The sequence below is a fragment of the Entelurus aequoreus genome, linkage group LG05 (genome assembly GCF_033978785.1).
Source record: "Entelurus aequoreus isolate RoL-2023_Sb linkage group LG05, RoL_Eaeq_v1.1, whole genome shotgun sequence".
Taxonomy (NCBI): domain Eukaryota; kingdom Metazoa; phylum Chordata; class Actinopteri; order Syngnathiformes; family Syngnathidae; genus Entelurus; species Entelurus aequoreus.
In genome coordinates, this window is record NC_084735.1 from 9502019 (window position 1) to 9509216 (window position 7198).

Consider the following 7198-nt stretch of genomic DNA (forward strand, 5'->3'; position numbering starts at 1 on the left):
TAGGTGATCGATGACGAGTTTGATAAGCAGTGTGGGAAGTGTGTGTGTGTGCGTGTGTCTCACACACACACACACACACACACACACACACACACACACACACACACACACGTTTAAAAAGGTTTCCCTTTAGGGCAGTGGTCCCCAACCTTTTTGTAGCTGCTTGAAAATTTGTCCCACGGACCGGGGGAAGGGGTGGGGGGGAGATTTTTTTTTTTTTTTTTTCTTTTTCATAAAGAAATACAATCACGTGTGCTTACGGACTGTATACCTGCAGACTGCATTGATCTATATTGACATACACATACACAATATGTATATATAATGTTTTTATGTTGATTTAATTTAAAAAAAAATAAAATACAAATAATTTAAATTTTTTTTTTTTTCTTTTTTTTTTTTTTTTCATAAAGAAATACAATCATGTGTGCTTACGGACTGTATACCTGCAGACTGTATTGATCTATATTGACATACACATACACAATATGTATATATAGTGTTTTTATGTTGATTTAATTTAAAAAAAAAAAAAAAAAAAATTTAATTTACTTTTTTTTTCTTTTTTTTTTTTTTTCATAAAGAAATACAATCATGTGTGCTTACGGACTGTATACCTGCAGACTGTATTGATCTATATTGACATACACATACACAATATGTATATATAGTGTTTTTATGTTGATTTAATTAAAAAAAAAAAAAAAAAAAATTATTTAAATTTTTTTATTTTTTTTTATTTTTTATTTTTCATAAAGAAATACAATCATGTGTGCTTACGGACTGTATACCTGCAGACTGTATTGATCTATATTGACATACACATACACAATATGTATATATAGTGTTTTTATGTTGATTTAATTAAAAAAAAAAAAAAAAAATTTAATTTTTTAATTTTTTTTTTCTTCTTTTTTTTTTTTTTTTTTCATAAAGAAATACAATCATGTGTGCTTACGGACTGTATACCTGCAGACTGTATTGATCTATATTGACATACACATACACAATATGTATATATAGTGTTTTTATGTTGATTTAATTTAAAAAAAAAAAAAAATAATAATAATTTTAATTATTTTTTTTTTTTTTTTAATTTCTTGCGCGGCCCGGTACCAATCGGTCCGCGGACCGGTACCGGGCCGCGGCCCGGTGGTTTGGGACCACTGCTTTAGTGGACCTGTTTTTTTGTCCCCATACCGTCAGAGGTCCCCTAAAGGTGACTGTGTAAAGGAGCGATGTCCCCATTAAGTAAGTATTACCAGAACACACACACACACACACACACACACACACACACACACACACACACACACACACACACACACACACACACACACACAGAGAAAAAGGACAGGCGGCTGACAGACACGTACTTGTCCAGAATAACAATGAGACTAATGGCAAACAGATGCCTTCAAAATAAAAGTTCCCCAGTGACAAAAAGGTCATAGTGAGACATCTTAGCATCGATTGAACATCTCTGCAAGAACAAAATCGATTCCGTGGCGCTTCTCTCGATTCAGGCGAGGCGACAGAAAGCATCGTCGCGGTCCCATTTGCTTTGAATACTTCAATATGTGAATCGTTTACAGCTTCCTGGACACATTTGCGGGGGTCCCTAAGTTAAAACGCAAAATATGTGAGGCAGGGAAAGAAAAAAGAAGCTATCCTGTAAAAATGAAAAAAATGAAAATGATGATGAAATGAATTTCCTGCATTCATGCAGATAAATATAGATCAGCTGACAATGAAAGCTGCGCATTATTATCCTTAAAGGCAGATTTTCTGCAGTAAAGAGTGACTTCATTGTTGACATGTAAATAAAGGAGCGAGCCTGCCCTCTGGCGGACATTTGGGGCGCCGCAGGTCTTGTCATTTATGAAAGTTAAAGTTATTATCATTAGTTGTCATTTATGTCGTTTAAGCGTCTTTAATAATCTTCTTATGCGCCGCAAAACGTTACATCGTCGTGGAATGACGCGAAAAGTCGCGCGGTGGATTGTTTTAAAGTGGATATTGAATTTAAAACATATCTAAAAATGTTCCATTGTTTAGTTTAGCACGGTCACGTGACGGACGTATAAGCCCCGCCCACCCTGCTGATGACAGTTGACTTATTTTATTTATTTATTTTTTTAAATTTGACGCTGGCGTATTTACACAACAGTACTTACTAGTCTTACTTTAAATTAGGTCGATATTAAAGTTTAAATATATTTTAAAAAATGTTATATTGTTTAGTTTACCGGCGTATCATGGTCACGTGACCAACAATATAAACCCCGCCCATCCCGCTGATGACCGTTTCCTTATTATTATTATTATTATTATTTTTACACTTGCTGGCGTATTTACACAACAGTACATACTAGTCTTATTTTAAATTATTTTAGCTCGATATTGAAGTTAAAATATTTTTTTTATATCGTTTAGTTTACCGGCGTAGCTTTGTCACGTGACCAACAATATAAACCCCGCCCATCCCGCTGATGACCGTTTCCTTATTATTATTATTATTATTATTTTTTTGACACTTGCTGGCTCGATATTGAAGTTAAAATATTTTTTTTTATATCGTTTAGTTTACCGGCGTAGCCTCGTCACGTGACCAACAATATAGACCCCGCCCATCCCGCTGATGACCGTTTCCTTATTATTATTATTATTTTATGTATTTTTTTACACTTGCTGGCGTATTTACACAACAGTACATACTAGTCTTATTTTAAATTATTTTAGCTCGATATTGAAGTTAATTTTTTTTTTTTTTATCGTTTAGTTTACCGGCGTAGCCTCGTCACGTGACCCCGCCCACCCCGCTGATGACCGTTTCCTTATTATTATTATTATTATCTATTTTTTTGACACTTACTGGCGTATTTACACAACAGTACATACTAGTCTTATTTTAAATGATTTTAGCTCGATATTGAAGTTAAAATATATTTTTTTATATCGTTTAGTTTTACTGGCCTAGCATGGTCACGTGACCAACAATATAGACCCCGCCCACCCCTGCTGATTACCGTTTCCTTATTTATTTATTTTAATTAGACACTTGCTGGCGTATTTACACAACAGTTCATATTAGTCTTATTTTAAATTACTGTAGGTCGATATTGAAGTTAAAATATATCCATCTTTTTATTTTTTAATATTGTTTAGTTTACCGACGTGGCTTGGTCACGTGACCAACAATATAAACCCCGCCCATCACGCTGATGACCGTTTCCTTATTATTATTATTATTTATTTATTTTTTTACACTTGCTGGCGTATTTACACAACAGTACATACTAGTCTTATTTTAATAATATTAATATATTATTAATTAATATATTTTTGTTACTTATTACTTAATTAATATAATACTTGTTATAGTTAGCATTTTAGCATGCTAACATTAGCATGTCTGATTTTTTGTTTTTGTAGCTAAGTTAATCTTTTATTCATCCCACAGTGGGGAAATTTAGCAGATACACACCTGAGCGTTGAATATTTGGTTCCTTGACGAATAATACCTGTTAGCATGCTAATGTTAACATGCTAGCTTTTTTCAGCTACTTCTGTAGATATACACCTCAGTCATATTTTGGAACTTGATGCATGGCCACCATTTTTAATTCATTTTTTTCAGGTACACACCTCAGAGTAATATATTTTGTTACTTAACGCATTTTATAGTTAGCATTTTAGCATGCTAACATTAGCAAGCCTGATTTTTTTTTTGTAGCTAAGATCATCTTTTATTCATCCCACAGTGGGGAAATTTAGCAGATACACACCTGAGCGTTGAATATTTGGTTCCTTGACGAATAATACCTTTTAGCATGCTAATGTTAACATGCTAGCTTTTTTCAGCTACTTCTGTAGATATACACCTCAGTCATATTTTGGTACTTGATGCATGGCCATCATATTTAAACCATTTTTTTCAGTTACGCACTTCAGAGTAATAGATTTTGGCACTCAACTCATGTTATAGTTAGCATTTTAGCATGCTAACATTAGCATGCCCGATTTTTTTGTAGCTAAGATAATCTTTTATCCATCCCACAGTGGGGAAATTTAGCAGGTATACGCCTGAGCGTTGAATATTTTGTTACTTGACGAATGATACCTGTTAGCATGCTAATGTTAACATGCTAGCTTTTTTTCAGCTACTTCTGTAGATATACACCTCAGTCATATTTTGGTACTTGATGCATGGCCACCATTTTTAAACCATTTTTTTCAGTTACACACCTCAGAGTAATAGATTTGGGCACCAACGCCTGTTATAGTTAGCATTTTAGCATGCTAACATTAGCATGCCCGATTTTTTTGTAGCTAAGATAATCTTTTATCCATCCCACAGTGGGGAAATTTAGCAGGTATACGCCTGAGCGTTGAATATTTTGTTACTTGACGAATGATACCTGTTAGCATGCTAATGTTAACATGCTAGCTTTTTTTCAGCTACTTCTGTAGATATACACCTCAGTCATATTTTGGTACTTGATGCATGGCCACCATATTTAAACCATTTTTTTCAGTTACGCACCTCAGAGTAATAGATTTTGGCACTCAACGCCTGTTATAGTTAGCATTTTAGCATGCTAACATTAGCATGCCTGATTTTTTTTGTAGCTAAGATAATCTGTTATTCATCCCACAGTGGGGACATTTAGCAGGTATACGCCTGAGCGTTGAATATTTTGTTACTTGACAAATGATACCTATTAGCATGCTAATGTTAACATGCTAGCTTTTTTTCAGCTACTTCTGTAGATATACACCTCAGTCATATTTTGGTACTTGATGCATGGCCAGCATTTTTAAACAATTTTTTTCAGTTACACACCTCAGAGTAATATATTTTGTTACTTAACGCATTTTGTAGTTAGCATTTTAGCATGCTAAAATGAGCATGTCTGATTTTTTTTTGTAGCTAAGTTAATCCTTTATTCATCCCACAGTGGGGAAATTTAGCAGGTACACACCTGAGCGTTGAATATTTGGTTCCTTGATGAATGATACCTGTTAGCATGCTAATGTTAACATGCTAGCTTTTTTTCAGCTACTTCTGTAGATATACACCTCAGTCATATTTTGGTACTTGATGCATGGCCACCATTTTTAAACCATTTTTTTCAGTTACACACCTCAGAGTAATAGATTTGGGCACCAACGCCTGTTATAGTTAGCATTTTAGCATGCTAACATTAGCATGCCCGATTTTTTTGTAGCTAAGATAATCTTTTATCCATCCCACAGTGGGGAAATTTAGCAGGTATACGCCTGAGCGTTGAATATTTTGTTACTTGACGAATGATACCTGTTAGCATGCTAATGTTAACATGCTAGCTTTTTTTCAGCTACTTCTGTAGATATACACCTCAGTCATATTTTGGTACTTGATGCATGGCCACCATATTTAAACCATTTTTTTCAGTTACGCACCTCAGAGTAATAGATTTTGGCACTCAACGCCTGTTATAGTTAGCATTTTAGCATGCTAACATTAGCATGCCTGATTTTTTTTGTAGCTAAGATAATCTGTTATTCATCCCACAGTGGGGACATTTAGCAGGTATACGCCTGAGCGTTGAATATTTCTTTACTTGACAAATGATACCTGTTAGCATGCTAATGTTAACATGCTAGCTTTTTTTCAGCTACTTCTGTAGATATACACCTCAGTCATATTTTGGTACTTGATGCATGGCCAGCATTTTTAAACAATTTTTTTCAGTTACACACCTCAGAGTAATATATTTTGTTACTTAACGCATTTTGTAGTTAGCATTTTAGCATGCTAAAATTAGCATGTCTGATTTTTTTTTGTAGCTAAGTTAATCCTTTATTCATCCCACAGTGGGGAAATTTAGCAGGTACACACCTGAGCGTTGAATATTTGGTTCCTTGATGAATGATACCTGTTAGCATGCTAATGTTAACATGCTAGCTTTTTTTCAGCTACTTCTGTAGATATACACCTCAGTCATATTTTGGTACTTGATGCATGGCCACCATTTTTTAAACAATTTTTTTCAGGTACACACCTCAGAGTAATAGATTTTGGCATTCAACGCCTGTTATAGTTAGCATTTTAGCATGCTAACATTAGCATGCCTGATTTTTTTTGTAGCTAAGATAGTCTGTTATTCATCCCACAGTGGGGACATTTAGCAGGTACACGCCTGAGCGTTGAATATTTTGTTCCTTGACGAATGATACCTGTTAGCATGCTAATGTTAACATGCTAGCTTTTTTTCAGCTACTTCTGTAGATATACACCTCAGTCATATTTTGGTACTTGATGCATGGCCACCATTTTTAAACCATTGTTTTCAGTTACACACCTCAGAGTAATAGATTTTGGCACTCAACGCCTGTTATAGTTAGCATTTTAGCATGCTAACATTAGCATGCCTGATTTTTTTTGTAGCTAAGATAATCTGTTATTCATCCCACAGTGGGGACATTTAGCAGGTATACGCCTGAGCGTTGAATATTTTGTTACTTGACGAATGATACCTGTTAGCATGCTAATGTTAACATGCTAGCTTTTTTTCAGCTACTTCTGTAGATATACACCTCAGTCATATTTTGGTACTTGATGCATGCTAACATTAGCAGGCTAGCATTTTTAAACAATTTTTTTCAGTTACACACCTCAGAGTAATATATTTTGTTACTTAACGCATGTTATAGTTAGCATTTTAGCATGCTAACATTAACATGCCTGTTTTTTTTGGTATGTCATATTTTGGTACTTGATGCATGCTAACATTAGCAGGCTAGCATTTTTGAAATTTTTTTTTTCAGTTACACACCTCAGAGTAATATATTTTGTTACTTAACGCATGTTATAGTTAGCATTTTAGCATGCTAACATTAACATGCCTGATTTTTTGGTAGCTAAGATAATCTTAAATTTTTTGGTTGTTGATGCATGCTAACGTTAACAGGCTAGCATAACATAATTCAGGTACACAGCTTAGAGTGACATATATTTTGGTACCTGACGCATGTTACAGGTAGCATTTTAGCATGCTAACAGTAGCATGCTAGATTTTTGTTTAGCTAATTAGTGTAATATATTTTGTTGTATCACTCAATGGAAACATTCTCTTGTTAGCATGTCAACATAGTTACTGTAAGGCAGAATGAAATGCAATCTTCAATGTGTGGCTTTTATTGTGAAAGCAGG